The 18,919-nt window shown below is 43.3% G+C and overlaps 1 protein-coding gene across 1 annotated transcript in view; it reads left to right on the top strand.

The window, feature by feature from the left end:
• The window catches only part of PDE3A (phosphodiesterase 3A), a 266,161-nt gene that overhangs the window by 19,456 nt on the left and 227,786 nt on the right, over positions 1-18,919 (top strand). The gene's annotated exons all lie outside the window — the stretch shown is intronic.

The raw sequence follows: 18,919 nt of genomic DNA, 5'->3' as shown, positions 1-18,919 counted from the left end.
GCTTATTCTGATGTGTCACCTTCCTTCCCTTAAGCTGGGAAAGCAGAAGGAAAAAAACAACCGAACAGGCAATATTGCTCAGGCTTATGTTTCTCTTGTTCTGGCACTTCCACTTGTGAGCCTGCAGTGGCTGCAGGGCTGTTAATTGAATTATCTCCTTGACATCTCTGGCTCTCCACCTTATGCAGGGAGGTCTCGGGGGTTTGGATGTCATTGGGATCCTGGGCTCACAAGGGAGAGAGCAAGGTTGTGCTGTGGGCTCAGTAGTACAAATGCAAATGACACAGTTCAGGACCAGGACAATATTACATTGGAAATTTGATGGCAAAATGGAAGTGTTTATATATAGAATAAGTATATACATATATTTTTAATTGATGTGTGGGTACATGCAGGCCTATTAATAGATGAAAATGAGGACAGGGGAGAGAGGAAATAAAGCACCACAGCTGTGATTTATCAAGATTGACTTGAAAACAAATATTATTCTAGTAATCAGAGGAAATTCTTTGTAAAGCATATACAAGAAAGGTATTTTAACCCACCTCAACGATTTCCTGCCCAACTATATCCGAAGAAAATCAGACAGACTTCTCCCCCCGCCCCCTACCAAGGGTCACTTTTTCTCCCCTCCTCCATTTCTCTTGACGTTGGGGGTTTTTGTTTGTTCTAGATATTTTTCTTTTCTCTTCTCAAATGTTTCTTAACTGATTTTTGACCTGGTGTATAAAACTGCATCTAAAAAGTGCAGCTGCAGGGTGGGGAAAGGATTTGATTTGGTGTTTAACTGTAAGATGTACTGAAGCTGACTGAGAGAGACACGTGGGTGCTGCTTTGGCCGTTTGTGTGCCTGGCTGGCAGGATGCGTAGTGGCTTTTCGAGTGTGCTTTGCCAGCCCTTTTTTCATATTGTCTCCACTGAGGGCTGTAAGGCTGGGCAAACTTGGTATGTTTGCCTGGCGTGCTCCGGTTAGTCGTGGAGGAGGTGGTGAGTGTCAGTCTGTTTTGGTCAGTCACTGCTGAGTTTGCCACAGCTGTTTGGGTAGAGCACTGACTTTTGTACAGCTGGTCAAAGGAGGCAAAGAGAACAACTTTACCCTCTCTACCTCATAACTGTTTCCAACTCTTAAACATCTGAACTCCTAACAGTGGTATGCGAGAAAAATGGTCAGGCGCCACACGTAATCGGAGAAATGGAGAGAAGCGGTTTAAGCTAAGTCACCTGGAAACAGTTGGTGGACCAAGGGGTTGAATCTGGTTCTTAAAACATTGCAGGTTCATCTTGTCGAACTTCAGGTGCCTGAAGGTGACACTTTGCTTGGGGCCCTGTGCGTCCCTAAACCTCTCTTGCATGCAATCATTTTTATCTTGGCTATTAGAAAGGATTTTCCTAACTCTGTTTAATAACATTCCTGCTTCAGTTGTCCATCAAAAATGGGAATTAAGGAAATGCAACAAAAGGCCTTTATTAAGGGAAAAAAGAAAAAAGGAGGAAAAAGAGGAAAAAAAGGAAAAGAAAAATACTTCAAGTGGATGCTCTGCTCTCTGCTGCCCAGAGAAGTTTCCCATTTCTTGTTGGCAAAAAGACTGTGAATGCCTTGTGCGAATAACCCTTCTCTCTCAATGTGTATCGCAAACCACAAGCACAACATTTATCTGCGTGGAATGATATCAATATTTTGAAGAGTGACTAGAAATAAAAACAAATCTGGTTAACATCATCCACGACCTGACTTGATTAAAAAGAATTTCCCCCTTGAAAAACCACTCAAATGCTGTTTCTGAATGAAACTGTAGGTAATAATAGTGGCTGATAACACAAGACAGAAAAGCATTTGCAAGAAGTGTAAGCTTGAGTTTCTTTCTAGCCTGTACTGAGCATGTAGATTGGAAAAGAATGATAGGTGGGCACTAATCAAAAGACTTCACGTTGGGGGGGCTTTTTACGTTTTTCTCCTGTGATTTTCTTGACATTTAATGATTGATGTTTTCAAGCACTGCTTTATCTTCTAAATACATTGTAAAAGGCTAAATTGTGGAGAGAGGGGAACGAATGAGGGACAACTGTTTCTGCAGTGTTGAAATGCAGCTTTGGCTCCAGCATTTAAAGGAGTCTGAGGTTTTTGAGGGAGTCTGTGGTTAAGGGGCATTTTCTGCTGCGTCACAGGTGATCTGGTCTCATGGGAAGCCCAAGACATTTCTTTGGGTTCTTCCCTAACTACACGCACAGTGCAAGGGGTCATGGGGCTCTTGGGCCCCTAACCCTTATTCCCTGGATACAGCAGACCCTACGTATGCCAGCACGCTGCTTGGCCTGACTTTTGAGCCGCATGTATCACGATGTGGGCAGAGTCCTAGTGAAAGCACTGTGAAAGCAGTCTTTTTTGGAGCGTGTTGGTTACTGAGGCCGGGTGGAAGGAGGACAGGGAGGGAAAAGACCTCAGTCGTTTGCCTGTGTAAGAGTGGGAGTCAGCGTGAAGGTAAAAGAAATTACTCTTGATGTGGGAACAGTTAGGAAATTGCAAGCAGAGATGGAATAGCTTTGGAGAACTGCATCAGTAGGACGCTTTTATTCAGCATCCTGCATGGTCTTGGGACTAAACTTCAGTTTGGGACTTAGATTTAACATCATTTCTTGCCTGTTGTTCAATTGTTCTCAGTGGTTTACATTGAAGTATCTGTGACTTTCATTATAAATGGGAATTAATGTGTCATTTTCCCCATCCTTTGCTTTATCCATTTTAATCTTGAGTCAACCCTGGTGTAAGAGACTTTTTGAGGGACGAGGTCAGAGGATGTGCATGTGCTAATAGCTGACATATAGGTCTCTGGTCTCACAGGGAGTTTGCAATTGCTGGAAATTACATAAGAAAATACATCTGGAGAGCGCCGTTGCTTTCCAGAACTGTAGTGAGCTAAAAGATAGGGGGAAGGGATTTAGCCCAGGCAAGGTTCAGTCTTATCAGACAACCAGGCTTCCAGGGCCTGATTCGTTATCATTGCATAATGCTGCAATACGTTAGCCGGTGGGCCAGCTCACTCAGGACAGAGCATAGGGATCTCTGACGTGGTGCTGCCTTGCACAGTGCACAGCCCGAGGGAGACCTGGAAACCCCACCTTGTGCCAACCTCACCTGAAACCGTTAAATCCACCCTTGATTTCCTGACTGGGTGCTGGAGTGAAGCAATCGAACCAAAAAGTACTGATGCTTCTAAAAAGGGTAGGGAAACTTCAGCCAGATGAGCTTTTCGGCATCGCATCAGTAACTCCTGCTTGTTACTCTTTCTGGGCTGTAACTGGGCAAACTGCAGTTAAGGCACAGAAGAATACTTTATTGACAAAGGGACTAGTTTGTCCTAGAATTAAGTGTCTCGATATGCAGCAGTTTACACAGATAGATACAAAGTACTATTACCTTCCTTGGTAGGTTACCACCAGTACTAGAAAGATGTGTGGTGAACCCACTTCATCAAGAAACTGTAAGACCAAGGGAATTTCAGGGTGCGCTTTTTTTTTTTTTTAACAGGAAGATTGAAAGAAGTCTTTTTTCCCTTCTGCAAAGAACAGCCAGAATCCTGGCTCTTCGCTCCTCTTGCACTCAAATACCTGTAACCTGTAGGAAACGCACGTCCTGCTGGACAGGCTCACTGGGGTGAAACCAGGCTGCATCGGCACCTCGAGCGTGTCGGCAGGTGTGGCTGGCACGCATACCCAGTGCATCCTCGGCAGGAGGGAGCTCACCCTGCTTCCTGTGCCGCCTGCAGGCAGCATCTTTCCTGAGGACGCTGTCGGCGCGATGCCCCTCTGCTTTATCCTACTTGGCTCACGTTGTGGCTAAAAGTTTCTCTGCTTGTTGTTAAACAGCAGCAAAGACACCACTTTTGGTCTTTGTTACTGTAGGTTAAGTGCACTGAAATAGCTTGGAGACTTGGTAGTAACGTTGCAGTTGACATTTAAATCTGTCCTTTTTTTTTTTCCTCCAAACCCATTTTTTTCTTTTTTTCCTTTTTACTAGCATAGGGGTATGTATTATGTTGTTTGACTAGTGAACGCTCATCCTCTCTCCTGCCCCCAAAAGATGCTGATGAATGCTTTGCTGGAGATGTGGAGCAATTCTTAAGGGTCACCTACGAGCTGGTTTTGATGCTAGTGGCTTTCTTGGGGCTGCAGGAGCAGCCTGTTGGAAATGAGTTGCAACTGTTTGCTGAGCATGAAGCTGTTTATTTCACTGCTGGTGCGTTAAGTGTCTGTTCCATGATGTTTGATTTTCTGCTTTAGATTTAAAAACCTATAGTGCACTATCACTTGTCTCACCTTATCAGGTCAGGCGCGTAACTTCTTTTATGACAGTGGATTATCCTGCGGACGCTCTCGCACTCTCCTACGTGAAGGAGACGCTTGTGTGGCTGCTTAAGGCGGTGGTGGTGCTGCAGCTGTGCTTGGGGCTGCTACGGTGCAGCTCACATTGCTGTTCCTGCAACTGTGTGCCTGGGCTGGCGGTATTCCGATTGCTCCCAAAGGCACTAGCAGCCTGGCGCGTGGATGCCCTGCTCTGCTGGTGTGGGTGGAAGCGGGGCTCCGCACACAAGCAGTTAACTGTGGCTCAGCTGTTCAGAGGTAACACCTAGTTCAGTCACCTCAGTTAACTTTGAAGCGCATGGTAGATTTTGTGAAATTAATGGACTTGTACTCAAAACACTGCCTACAAAGAAGTATTTTATGTTCCAGATGTTTTAAATTGCCTCCGTATTTATAAAAGTGATACTTAATCAAAGTAACTCTGAATGGCTTTTTGACCAAAAACTGAAATTTATTTGGAATGTTTGTGTTGGGGAAAACGCTAGTAAAACTTCATTCTGCTTGATACAAGTGGTTTATTTCAAGAACACTTTATAAGCACGTTGCTTGATTATTACAGAGTTGAAATATAGGAAAAGGGAGAGGAGATAATGAGGAGTAGCCACGGTGGGGCTTGTCTGTGTGGAGAATAACTGGTTTTGCTGACATGGGGACTTTTGCTGTTAGCTCAGGTGGGAGACATGTACCTAACAACCATTTAAAGGGCCTCACCTGGAAACCGTGTGGTAATGGTGAGGTTCCTGGTGGCTTTCCTTCAAAATATAAAGGAGTTTGTGCAGTCAAGCTACAAAAAAAAAAAAGTAATCCTATCCTACTGGACGTAAAGAAATTCTTTGTATGTTTTGCTCTTGATGTGTGCAATAAAAATAGGGTGTGATGAGTTTACTCGGGGAATGGAAATCTGTTTTTTAAGTGCTCTGGGTCTCTTAAATTGGCGACAGATAGGCATCAACTATCTCTACAGAGTCTGGACTTGACTGACAACCTTCACAGTGAGAAGCAATTGAGGGAGGTGGGATAAGCTCGTCTGCCTGGTAAGAGGTGCAGAGTTAGTCTTTGGCTACCTTGCCCAGGAACAGGAAGGAATAAGTAGTAATGTAAGTAGGTCAACCAAAGCATTTAACTCCTTAAGGAAGGCTGTTCTGTAAGCCTTAAAATTCTGTAAGCTGTTAATGACTATATTATCTGTCATGCTGGTAATTCTGCTGTCACTCGCTGGTGAAGTGGAAGGTGCCATGGAAACTGGTGAAGTCCTGTCCACACTTCACTTGCTGAATCTGAGCGACGGGTTGCAGGACAGTGGCGAGACGGCGTGCATCTGCGCGTGCAAGGAGTCCTTCGGCCATCTCAGGAGCTGAAATGTGAGATGGTGCTGTAGAAGGGTGAGGACAGGAGTCTAGGAAGCTGAAAAGGCGTGTAGACATAATGCTGAGGGACATGGCTTAGTGGTAACGTGGCAGTGCTAGGTTAATGGTTGGAATTGGTGATCTTAAAGGTCTGTTCCAACCAAAACAATTCTATGACTTCTCCTTCTACTGATAAAATGATAGTCACGGTTTGGTTTTTTTTGGCTGAGATGTGGGTGGTTGTGGGTTCTGGGTGTTGTTGGTTTTGTTTTTTTTTTTTCTAGAAACATTTTTCTATAAAGTGGCTTAGGAGGTCTGATTTCATTTGCTGTTGAAGAGCAGTAATGTGTCATACATCTTCCCCTTGTGTTGAACGCCAGGGTTGGCTTGTAGTTTCTAAGCTTTCAGCCACCAAAAGACGGATGCGTGAAATTTTACTGGAAGTCAGTTTTTCCAGGCAGAGCAAGTATCAGAGACAGAGGTGAAGTTTTTTCAGTTCTTCACTGTATCACGTTTAATGCAGCCTTCTGCTTTTTGTTCTGTGCAGTGGTATAAAATCAAAGTGCAAGAAACGGGTGAAATGACTGCAATGACTTGTACAAGAGTAGGTCTGAAATCAAGCACAGCTACACTTTCTCTTAAGGTTTATTCAGCCTTTTAACTCTTTCAGCCTTATTTTTGGTAGTCTTTTGGTTTATGCTAGAGACTGTGTTTCCTTCCCAAATACACACAACAGTAGCATTTAGGACCTTTATCAATTTTATATAGACTAAAATTGTCATTAATAGGTAGAGCCTAAGCAACTCTCACCCCTCCCCCTCCATCCCCCCCACTAGCTGTTCTTTTATGTGATACATTTCTAGGCTTTTCAAGTAATTTCCTGATATCATGTTGCTCAAAGAACAAGCGGTTTGTAGTGCATGAGTATAGCAATTTGGACAGTACTTACTTCATTCAGTTTCTTTGAGATGCAAAAAATCAAGCAGCTTCTTTTTTTTCTCCTGCTGGGAGATAGCAAGAGACTGCTAACTGCTTCCTTAACTCCCGTCAGAGATTCCTTACTGCTGGTCTTTCCATCTTGTATTTAAAATTTAAAAATAAGAGATTTATTTACTAACTTAAAAAGGGACTCGTGTAATTTCAGTGTCTGCACCTTCTGAAAGACTGTCTTGACTATTGAGTAACACACTAAATATGTCAAACTCTGTCATCACAAACTGGCCAATTGCTACAATGAAATGGGGAAAGGTTTAGAAATGTGTGCAATTTCTGACGCATTTACTGATGATGGGAGATCAACTATATCTTTAAAAACAAAAAGAGAGGGGGGAAAAAAAAAGACACTTTATAGAGACTAGGCATTGCAAGACGGACTCATGCAGAGTCCAGACGATGGCGATTTGAACGGGAGCAGACATTGCGACTGCCAGAAAATTAATCAGCAACGTCATCTGCATCATTCTCAGGGTGGCAGGTTTTTTCTAGGTACTCAGATGCACTGGATATTTTCTAGGAAAACTGCTATGATCTTGGACACTGAGTTGTATAATTGTTTAATCTCTTTAGCACAGTTGGAAAAAGATGCTGGTACATGTATTGTTTCCTTGAACAAAGCTAATTTGCTTCTTGATTTTATAACTCGGGTGTTTTGTTTGGGTGGGGTGTGTGTGCGCCTGGGGGCCGTTTCTTTAAAACGAATGGTTTTAAAGGGCTACCACATATGTGGATTCTGTTAATAGGAAGTGTTACTGTGTAGGACAGTGATTTGTTGTGCAATTAGGATGTTGTTCACTATCAAGGAAAAAGAATGGTCCTTGATCGAGCAGACAATTTAGACAAAATTTTGTAGGAATAAAGGAATTCCATCTCTGTCTCAAAACTTGTTCTTGTAATGGCTGTACGTTGGCTTAAATCCTTCACATTTTAAAGATGGTTACTATGCCATCCTTGTTGGACAGCCCCACGGAAGATGATAGAAGCCATAAACAATAGTTTGTGTGCCCACCCCAAGTGCCAAAACAGCAACATACAGGCAGTTGCTGCCCAGTTTTTACTGCTCACTGATCCTGCAGCTTTGCATTTCCCTGTACTTTGTTTCTTCCAGGTAGGAATACCTTTGTATAGGACACGTGTTGTTTCTTGAACTGCTTTGTGATAAGGAGCAATCACACACGTTGCCCTCTGCATGAGAGCCGTAAATGTGTTCATTCTGTCTTTGAGCACGTGGCTGCTGTTGTTGTTTTGCTTGGTCTTGCTGCCATGGCAGTAAATGCTGGTTTTACCACTGCCTAAATTAAGGCAAAAACCAAGGGACCCGGTTGTTCACACTTAACTTGTTACTGGGAAGGCCTTTGCCGCTGCTTCCTGCAGGGCAGCTCTGCGTTATGCCTGTGTCTTGCGCTGTTTGTGTTTATTCTGTATTTTCTCTTGTGCAGACCAGTCCGTGTGGGCAGGTCTGAAAGTGGTAGGTCCAGTCTGTCCAAAGAGGAATAGGTTACGGCAGAGTCTTGCTAAGGCAGGGCTTGTTTGCGTAGGGTTAGATTGGTAGAGAGCTCCAGGTAAAGGAGGCTTCGACTGTAACCTCATTCCCAGCCTGCACCAGTTTATCCCAGTGTGCAGTACTGCCGCCTTACTCGTCACAGTGGCTTTTCCACCTCTTTGCCCATCTCAGTTGCCACCACTCCCCACCAGGGATGACAGAGCCCTGTGTGACTCTGCTCACTGGGCAGCCCGGCTCCTCCCAGCACTTGGGCCCCATGGCTTCGCACCCGGGCTGGCGGCGGGTGGATTAGGCTGGCACATCGCTCACAGCTTCTTTTCAACAGTGGTCCAGAAGATTGTCATGTAAATAGTGTGACTTGGTACCAGTTTCTCATTTGTGGGTTTGCAACACACAAAAAAAGAGGACTTGGCTCTTCAAGTCACAAGCCTATGGATGCTCAGGCAGGGGTCATGTTGGAGTCTTGGGTGGCTGACAAAATGTCCCAAGAATTTTTTTGAAACCCATTTATTTCTTTTTTTATCCCCCCCGACTGGAAAAACTTTTTCAATGGAAATATATTAAATCATGTTCTTTTTTTCTAAACATGAAAACAATGACATTTCCTTGGTTAGCCCGTGTTTTTCCCTTCCTTCCTGCTCACCTTTACCTTTTTCCATGAAGACAGATTGCAGAGGTTTCTGTGAAACGGAGAGAACTGAAAAACAGATGAAAAAAAAAACCTTGCGAAAGCAAGCCTTTTCTGTGAACTTGAACTAGCAGTAACTCTCCTTTTCTGTCCTCCAGAAGGCTTGTTGTTTCTGTGTTGTTTCATGCCTGGGATGGCTGAGGGTGGAGGTCTGTAGAGCTGCTGTGAAAGGGCTGTGCGTGATAAGAGTGGGAGGCACAGTGTCATAATTAACGCTGTCAGAAAGTGTTTTTTTAATGTGACTAGTGTTGTATTTCCAGCATATTGTATTCATTTTCCTTTTATTGTGGTCTGACAGTACACCCTGAGCTCAAACCAATTTTTTAATCCTGAAAAATGCTCTCAAGTCAAATCTGGCTGTGGGAGTTTAGGCCTCTAGGAGTTTAGGGTTTGCTTCACAGCTGGAAAAAGTTACTTTTTCCATTAAAACAGGCATTAACTGGCTTTAAGGGACTTAGGAGCTTTTTATCTTAAGAAACCTCGTCAGTAATAAGAAGAGCTTAAATTGTGATGGTCTGCTAATCGAAACTAAGATGTCGTGGTTTATGACGTTTCCATAGCATTGAATGTAATGAAATACTATCGATGTTAACAGAAACGGGATGTGTGTCCTTAATGATTCTGAAAAATGTTCTGAATTAAATGCATATGTGAAAGCCTTTAAATCCTTTGGTAAGTTTTAGTTATTGATTGTGCGTTTTAAGTTTGATTGCAACAGCAAATTGCTTGAAGGGATCATGAATGCAGGACTGTTTCTGCCTTTCCTGTCTGCAGCTTCCTGGAAGCTACGCGTATGTTGCCACCGAAATAATCCTGTAGCCTTCAGGTTCGTTTTTCCTCATGAGATCTGTTGTGCGTAACTCCCTTGGGTGACATCTCAAACATCTGTCCAAAAGTGGCATCCAACTGCAAGCTGATTTTGGTATTTGCAAAAGCCCTATTCAGGATGGTTGGACTTTTTGCAGAAAGCACAAGCGTGTATGTTGCCCTGCTTACTGGTTTCTGGTTGCCCATTTTTTAAACAGTTTTTCTCCTTCTAAACATTTGCTGGAACTCCTGTTTGCTGGGGTTTCCGTTCTTGCTTGTTTTTTCTTCTTTGTGGAGAGAGGTTTTGTGGTGCTTCTTTTTTCAGTGTAGAGAATTCAGGCAGCATATAGAAACAGGTGAAGCTGGAAATACTTCTGGTTTTAGATATACACATACACGTGATGTGTGGACATACGTTTTATACTTTACGTGTAATAATATTCAATTGCATTGATGTGCATCCAGACATAAGGCTCTTTCATACTTGAGCACTGTGATATTTCTGTGCCATCTTTTCCTCTTTGCTTGAGTTTGATTGCAAGTTACAACATTAATTCTTCGTATGGTGACAGTTGGTCAAGGACTTTGAGAGGGACAACAGACTGAGGTTGGATCCTGTGCACGAGCTATGTTATGATGAGAGGGTGGATTTATCTGGTGAGAAACATGAAATGGTGACCCCAGAACAACTACTTAGGCATTTCCAAGTTGTACCACTAACTTGTTATCCCTGTGGAATTTTTTTGGCTGCTTTGACTGGGTGTTTGAAAGCACTGGCTGTGAATCAAGTGTATTAAGTATATTAATTTTTGTTACCTCCTTACGGGAAGTTTGTGGGTCCTTACATGAAAGCATTCAGTAGCGTGGATTTTGAAGCACGTTGGTGGTTTGTCTCTTTTAACAAGTAGCAGATTTCATTCTGTAACTGGAAGATGCTAATATGTAAATACACTTGGATGGGAGGAGAATTTGTGGGTTCATTCTGGTTTTGAAGCTTAGATGTGTATGCTTGCAATTAAGAATATGATTTTTTTTTTTATACTGATTTGAATGACTACTTTGTTCTCTGGTGAAGAAACTCTATTCAGATCAGGGGTCAAACCTCTCTCTTAATTGTTCACGGTGTTACAGTGATATTTAGAGGCCCCAAGCAGATCAAGATCACCTTGTACCTGGTGGTGTATATAAACGTGTTTAAGAGATGGTATCCTAATCTGATTTATTATTTTTTTTTATATATAGTGTAAATAAACAGTGATACAGTGGGGCAAAGTCAAACTTCCTAAGATGATTATTGCCACCGGTCTCTAACCTAGAGATATGCATACCTGCAATACCAGCAGCTGCGGGAATCGGGCCTCATATGTTGTGAAAGGGGAATCTACCCCCCTCTCCTAGGGCCGCTCTTCTCCCTGCGTTGTCGTCTGTCTGTGGGTGCCTCAAGCCAGCAGTGCTGAGTGGGGGGTGACAGCAATGCCTGCCGGTGACAGACTCTGTCTTTGGTGCCCTTTCTGGTGTGCTGCCTTTCCCACTCCCCTCCCTGAGAAAAACAGCGGGAGCCTTCCTGCTCGACAGGAGTCATAGATTGTTAAACCGATTCATCTTTAACTTCATAGGTGTGTACAATTTCCTCCTTCTCCGAGGTCAGAGGAGTTGGTTTTCATATTATTTGCCTTAGAAACCCTCTCTGTTTGTGGTACTGTTTACGTGCGTCCCCTCCTCTCCGCTCCTGCCGAGGCAGCCGGGATGGACTTTGGTGTAGCTCCCCAGTGCCACGCTCACGTGCTGCCGGGGCCGAAGCCGTTCACACCAGCCAGCCCACGGGGGTTTGCTTTGCCCTGCTGAAGGATGTTCTCCTGTATCAGTACAGTGGTTAACCTGTTGCGTGCATTTGTTCATTGCCGTATTTCTTTTTTTATCTTACTAGCCACCTGTATGTCAATGTAGACTTGAGATTTTGGGGTCTTTTTTGGAAATGTTTTGACCTCCCTCCGTGTGCGATTTCAGAACTCTGTTTTCAATTAAAGGAAAAAGTCTTTTGAATAATAGTGAGTCAATTTAATTATGCTGTGTTCCTGAATTCTTTTTTTTCCTGCAGCAGTGGTTGGGCACCATAATTATTTTATTGTGCTATTCAAAGGACCTTGAATGTCATAGAATGGGAATTGAGCACTGCCTAAAAATCTACGATCTTTTCATTACGTATAAATTGGGATGGGTAGATGGATTTGAAGACATGGGCTACCGCATGTTCTTTTCATCTGCTCTTCCTGCTGATACTTTGATTCATGTGATGCAGGTTTTCAGTAAAAAGCGCTAAGTGTTTATTTCTAGTTCTAACTTCATAATGTGAGGTTCTCATTCTCTACAGTTCTTACACCTGCAAGATCTTTTCTGTGACAGATAAAAATGTTAAAATAGACATTTTCTTTCTTGTTCCTGGGCGGTAACTTGGTTGCATCTGCTGGACTTGCACCAAGGTACCCTTTGGTGACGCAGGTTTGGATTTCTGGAGGTTAATGTTGCTGTTGTCACAGTGATGTTCCCTTTCCAGATGGAAACTGTTGCTTGCTTCTTTTCTTCTGGAGGAGGTTGGCAGGGGAGGCTTGTAGTGCCACCAAGCCTGTCCTGAGGCCATAGGAACTAAGGTCACTCCTGGAACTTTGACTTGTGCTTCGCAATCAGCTTTTCAGCTGGGAAAGAAACTTTTATTTATTGCTGTTGTGCTTCTGAAACAAAGATTGAAAGCACAGAGATATTTACAAGTGAACTTGGAAGAATAGTTGGTTGGTTTCAGGAACTGTCCCAGAAGATGACTGTAAGCAGAAGGAGGAAGAAAATAGGCACTAGCACTGAAGGAGGTTTTGGAGGATCCCAGCTTGTGTATCCATACATCACCGGTGGCTGTGACATCTGTGAGCTGTCAGACTGAGCCCCTGAGCAGCTTTTCCCAAGGAAAGAGGGGCAAAAAGCTGTTTTGAGCCAAACTGCTCTGGTTGCTTTGTGGATGCTTCTTTCTCTCCTTCTTTTTCTCCCCGCCCTGGCCCGGTGCTGCTGCAGGTTGTCCCACATGAAGAAAAGATCTTGGTCAGTCAAGTCTGCTGTAGTGGTCTTGTTCCCTTAATGTCAGATCTGTTATGTATTTCAGCTGTTTCTTAGCACACTTCAGATACACTACATCCTAGTGTTCATATATATCTATGAGCTTAGCGCTGTGAAAGGTCTCGCACTCTGGCTGTTGAATGTACTTTGATGCTTTTGACAAATGAGAAGAATAAGAGAATAGCAACAGAATAGCTCTTTGCTCCTTAGAGATCTGCCATCATTTCCATCTCTCCTCTGTAGAGGAAAGGTATGTTGCAAGCTCCTAGAGAGGAGAGACAATGTGCTATTGATTGCCTAGATTGCTTGCTTCACTTTTATACTGCTGCTACTACTATTTAGACCATTGCCCCTCCTGGCTTTGTGTTAACCCCCCTCGTGGAGCTTACGCACTTTTCTGCTAGCAGATATCCTGGCTGTGCATTTTTACTGCCTGTGCCAAATTACTGTTTCAGAACAGTTTCCCACACACGTATAGTAGCTGACCAAATGTGAATAGCTGTGTTAGGAATTAATAGGGTTTTTAAAATGCAAAGTTGTAAATAAATGTCTTTCTGGTTTTACCCTTCTTCCTTTACTGTCTGACCTGTAAATTCTGCCTTTTCGTGTACTTGAGAAACAAGACGCCATTGTGGCATTGAAATCAAAGTGATAGATGAAGTATAATAGCAAAGAAAACATGCAGGTTTCCAGCTATGCTCCTGCTAATACAGACTAGTGTCTTGTCAAATACGTAAGATACTGAAAAATAAAGCAATTTTATGTGCACTGCAATGTAGTGGAAGATTTAATTAGCTCTTGTAGTTCTTACTAGTTTAAAAACATTCTCTTTTCACCTGTTATTAACAGAAAGAGAGGACGCGGCTTTTATTTCAAGGTGGCTTGTGGTCTCTGTGCCTGTGAGCTCACATGCAAGAATAATGCTGGGCAAAATGCTCGCCTGTTCCTAAAGCATGTTCCCCCATGCAGATCTGCTCTGCTTTGTGTCTTCTATGAAATATGAGCAGATATATTTTGTTGCTTGCTGGGCTGTAGGGCATCCCTCTCTTGATGACTTCACATTCAGGCCGGTTCATTAATCTAAAAAAAAAAAGTTTTCAAATGCAAGGATTTTCCCCCCCCCCCCCCCCTTAAAAACTTGAAAGTACATTAGATAAGAAAATCAAGTAGAAGCAGAGCTTCATATTGCATGAGTGTGGCCAGACTTAGCCTAGTAATGTTGGTGCCAACTGATCAAAGGAAGGAGTTTGATGGTATTTGGTAGGCGGGAGGGTAGACAAATTGACTCAAAAATACCCTACAGTTTATTATTTTGGATGTTACTAAGCATTAAGTTTTAGGGGATGTAAGTGTGGCTAACATTTGATTTGGGGGAGATTTGCTAAGTCAACCAGAAAGAAATAAATCAAATTTATAATCGCACATGTCTTTAAACAAGGCTGCAAGTGAATGACAGAAAATGGGATGGATGTTATTGTAATGATAATTGGTAGCTGTTTGTCTTTTTAGATATACAGTTTCCATAAAAGCTGGTATAATGGTGCTATAGGAAAAGGATGCATCCTGTCAGCTTTAGGAGCTTGTATGTTGAATAAGTGGGTCTGGCTGAAAAAAAAATGCTACGCTAGATTGAATGATGAAGCCCTTTTCAGCTTCTCAAAATGGAGATGGATTTTAAAATACTGAGCTTTTACATGTCTGTGCTTTGTTCCTGAAATTGCTCTATTCTCCATCTGTACTGGAGAAGGTGAATGTGAAATGGAAGACACCTCGTTGCTTGTCCCAGCGTTCCTGTGCTCTCCTCCCCGGACCTCCGGGTGTTGAGCCAGGCTCCGGAGCTGCACGCCAGCAGCTCTCTGAGCCAGCTGCTCATGTGCTCAGCTGGGCTGTTGAAACTTTGCTTAGAGGGGGCTCGTTTGGTCCCATCGGAGCATCTTTGGTATGCTGTGGAGATCTAGCTGTCAGCATCTTTGCTGTCTGCAAAATGAAGAAATAATACTGGCAGAGAAGTGTTAGTATCTTAAAGTGTGGGAGATTTATTTTTCGCTTAGCCGTTGTATGCTTGACGCATGTAAGCATGGATCGCAACAGTTGATGGGAGCCCTCTGGGGAGCCTACCTAGCTTGTTCTCCTTATTTAGGCCTTGCATTTTCCATCCTTCATTTCCTCTGAGGACTGCCGCGGCTGGCCAGGCTTGTTCCAGGACCTGCTGTTGAAGAAGTGAAGTTTTAAATGAGCTTGCTGCAGGAAGGAAGGAGGAAGGAAGAATAGATGAGTGCTCCTCCAGGAACACTCCAGACTTGCCATTGGGCTTCACACCTAGCTCTCCATGCAGCAATACGCGCTGGCTGGCTTCCAAGTCAGCTGTGCTGACTCGTTTTCTTTGCCTTGGACTAGGAGCTTCAGATATCAAGGAAAAGGTACGTGACTGAAGAGAAAATAAAAAGCACTCAGATTTCCCACACTTCTGTATCTGGTTTCCTTGCCAGTGGCTGTCGTGTGAGATGTTGATACCGCTACACCCAGTCCTGCACAGTTGTGCCGGTGCTGGATGTACTCCAGCTCGTTGAAGGAAATATTATTCTTTTTATCCCTTCCCTGAGGGCAAAAGTCCTTCCGTGGTCCATTTAATTACTGCAGGTTATTGTGATTGAAATTTCCACTATAACAATGAGTGCCAGGAATTGCAGTGTGGTTTCTTCTGAAGCTTGACCCTATGCTTACTGATTTTGCTGGCATATTTGGGTTGGTCAGGAAGCCGTTTCCCCCCTTCCACTCTTACCAGCATAATTCTGTCAACAGCAGCCCAGGTGTAGCTGCGCTTATTCCAAGCACGAAAGTCCTCTTGGTGCTGTTGCTAATCCTTCTGCAGAGTCTTCTGCCAAAGTAAGCTGTGTCTTGGCTAGGCAATGGCGTTTACTGGTATGGCAAAAGTAAGCCATCAGATCCTTTCCAAGACCCTGAAACAGGCACCCAGCGCTTTCCCGGTGTGCGGATGAGGTGACTGCAGAGTGAGCTCCAGCCTGGACTGAGTTTGTTTGCTGGAGCCATGACTTGAACAGCCCTTCCCCATTGCAGCTGGGAAAAGTGTCACGAAGGGGATGTAAAATCCCTGTAGCTGATCTAGGGAAGATTGTGGAAGCTTCATCACAGCTTCTGAAAATTCAGTTCGCATTTCCCTCACCCCAAGCAGGCCAGGAGTAGGAGACCAGTGTGCTGAGGAGGTTGTATGCAAGAGAGATTTTGTCCCGGAGAGATAGGCTAACTCCACACTTGTTGGCAGGACACGTTAGCCTCTGTTGAGCTTGTATTGTTATCGGTTATCGGTTCCTGAGCTAGCTAGTCACGTCTAGACGGTGGTGTAACAATATACCATAAATCATGCTCTGGATCTTTCCAGCCTTGCACAGGAAACCTGGTGCTCTGCGCAAAGCAAATGTCCATAGGCATAAACACAACAAGGCTGCGTTTCGGTGTGCTGTGATGGGTTCAGTGCCTACAGCATCTCATCAGGTTATTGCTTGGAAGAGAGTTGAATGTTTTTATTTTTGCACCGAGTTTAAAGAACTTCTTTCTGAATATTGGGACTTTGCATTTTACAGACGTGGATTTACTAAGGGAGAGAGATGAATTGGGGACTTCAGCACCTTCATCCTCTGCTGCAGTATTGTCCCTAATTTCCAGAGAGAGATCAGGTCTGTAGCAGGTAGCCTGTACCTGCAGTGGCATTGCCATTCCTTGATCTAACTCTAGCATAGAATATGGGCCACAGGGCTCCTTTCCCTTCAGTGCTGCATCTGTCCTTAATCTAACGTCCAAGTCTAGGCTGCTTAGTGTTGCCAAGAGTCTTGAAGAATATTTCTAAGAACAGAATTCAGTTTTCTAACATCCATGTGTAACTTACAGCCTCTTTAGCATCAAATAAGAAACAGCCTGAAGTTCTGTGAACTGTACTTTATCTTCTGTTTAAAAAGCAGTTTAGGTTTTTTTATTTGTTTTTAATTTAACTTGTTTGATTTCTAACCTCGTTATTGCAGGCCCTTCTGTGAGTTAGAAGAGGAGAAAACTTTTGCCCAACTGGTTTTCTAGTTAATAAAAGAATCTGTGATTCGGATAATATTCAAAGTAATTTCATAATTAGCACAAACTTCCAGTTCTGTTCCTTTCTGTTTGAGTTGAAAATGTGACTGTGTAATCCACCTCTACAGGAAAAATGACATAAAACTGTGGGTTTTCTACTCTGATTCATCCTTCTTTCACACATGCCTAAAAGGTTTTGAAATCTGATAAGGGTTCGAGCCCTCTTTGGTAGCAGTAAACAATTGCAAATAATACAGCCATGTGTACGTGTGTTGACTTTGTGTTTACTCTTCTAAGCTCTCTTTGATCTTATCACAGCTTCTGGCAAGAGAAGCGATCAGCACGTACCAGAGCGCTGTGCTTTTTGGTGCGCAGGCGGGAGGCTCCGCAGTGTGGTTGGTGCAGGGACCACTGCAGGGACCCGGTGCCGATACAGGCAGAATTACAGAGACTGACATGGGAGAGGCCAAGAAGGCCATCCCAGCCATCTCTCTCTCAGCACAGCTCGCTCTTACCACTTAATTTGTTTATTTTATCTGTTTTTCTCCTGGTCTCTTTATAAAAAAACTGAAACTTTGAGGAGTGCAAGTTTCTTCCACAGCACGTCCTTCTGATGGGAATCCCAGGTGGAATTTTCAAATTTTCTGTAATGTTGTTCTCGGGGAAACTCTTCTGATCTCCAACCAAAATCTCCTCTCCCTACACACACTCCTTTTCTTACTTCTGTACCACTCTGCAGTCTCTTCTGCTGCTCCAACACTGCCATAGGATCCCCTTATTCCCCCTTCGTTTTTGGGTTCCCTGTGCCACACATACATTCCTGGGGAGGTAACCTTGCAGGGAAGATAATGTCTCACCTTTAGTCTGTTGTGTGGCAAGAGCTGATTAAGACGTCAAACTCTAGTGACTTGACCGTGCTCCGGTATTTGTACATACACTTGCACAAGTGCAATTCTGTGTGTGTATTCCAAAGTTTTTTCAGTCTTCCTGGAAATAAATTATAATTGACTTTCCAAGTAAAAATGTCTACATTTTTATAATTTTTCCCCTCATCTCTATGCCAAGTGTATCTTGGCTCTACCCAGAGACCTGATTAAAAATGTTAAAACACACTTAGCAGTGTGCAATGGCTACATTTATAGCATCTGACTTGAATGTTTGTTTCACAGTCTGGGTTGTAACAATCTGATTCTCAGACTGCCATTGACGTCAGTTTAATAGGAAAATTCAAATAGAACCTGTATTAGATTTTCACTATTAAGTTAACAATAAAAACTTTCTACAGATGCCTTACGTAGACAAGGCTGTTAACAGAAATATTACATTAATGAAAATCAGGCCTCCAGAAACACAGGCTAGCTTATTTTTTTAAAATAAATAATTTTGTTTTCCACATTCTAGTTCACAAAAATATTTCCTTTTTAATAGCGCCTAGTGGTTTAGATGTTAAGTATTGGGAGGAGGCAGCTCTTGGCCATTTGCGGTCATGTTGCAAATCTCTTAGCTTTTCCAGAGCTGGAGAGCCCTTCCAAAAGTCTCCGTTTGACTGATTTCATTGCTCTCAACCTCAGATTTACCCCCCAGTTTCTGTGGCACACCATATTTATCAGCTCTTCCTTAACCTACTCAGTACCTTGTGAATACCATGACTGATACAACCAGAAGAACTCTGGAGGTACCAGCTCAGTTCAAGGCAACCTCTGTCAGGGTGTGCAGTACTTGTAGTGGTCAGTAGTCCCTTGCCTTGAGGAGCGTGCAGTGTACTGCAAGCAGGCGGTGGAGAGAGGAAATAATGTTGTCCTTTTAGAGGTGGATAAATTCTGGTGTAGAGCAGGTAGGTGACTTGCCTTAAATCCGGAAATCCAGGTGTGAATTTACCAAGGGAATTGCAGAGTATTTTGCCTCTCCTGTTAGCATTAATCAGCACTTCTATGAGACGTGACATGGTAAAACCTTATCTTACAGTCTTTAGTAAAACAGACTGTTTTCCCGTGTTTTCCTTATCTTGGAAAATTGGCCTGGAAGGGACTTATGAAA

The sequence above is a fragment of the Chroicocephalus ridibundus genome, chromosome 1 (assembly GCF_963924245.1).
Source record: "Chroicocephalus ridibundus chromosome 1, bChrRid1.1, whole genome shotgun sequence".
NCBI lineage: Eukaryota > Metazoa > Chordata > Aves > Charadriiformes > Laridae > Chroicocephalus > Chroicocephalus ridibundus.
Note: the sequence above shows the minus strand (reverse complement) of the source record. Positions and strands in the feature narration are given on the sequence as shown.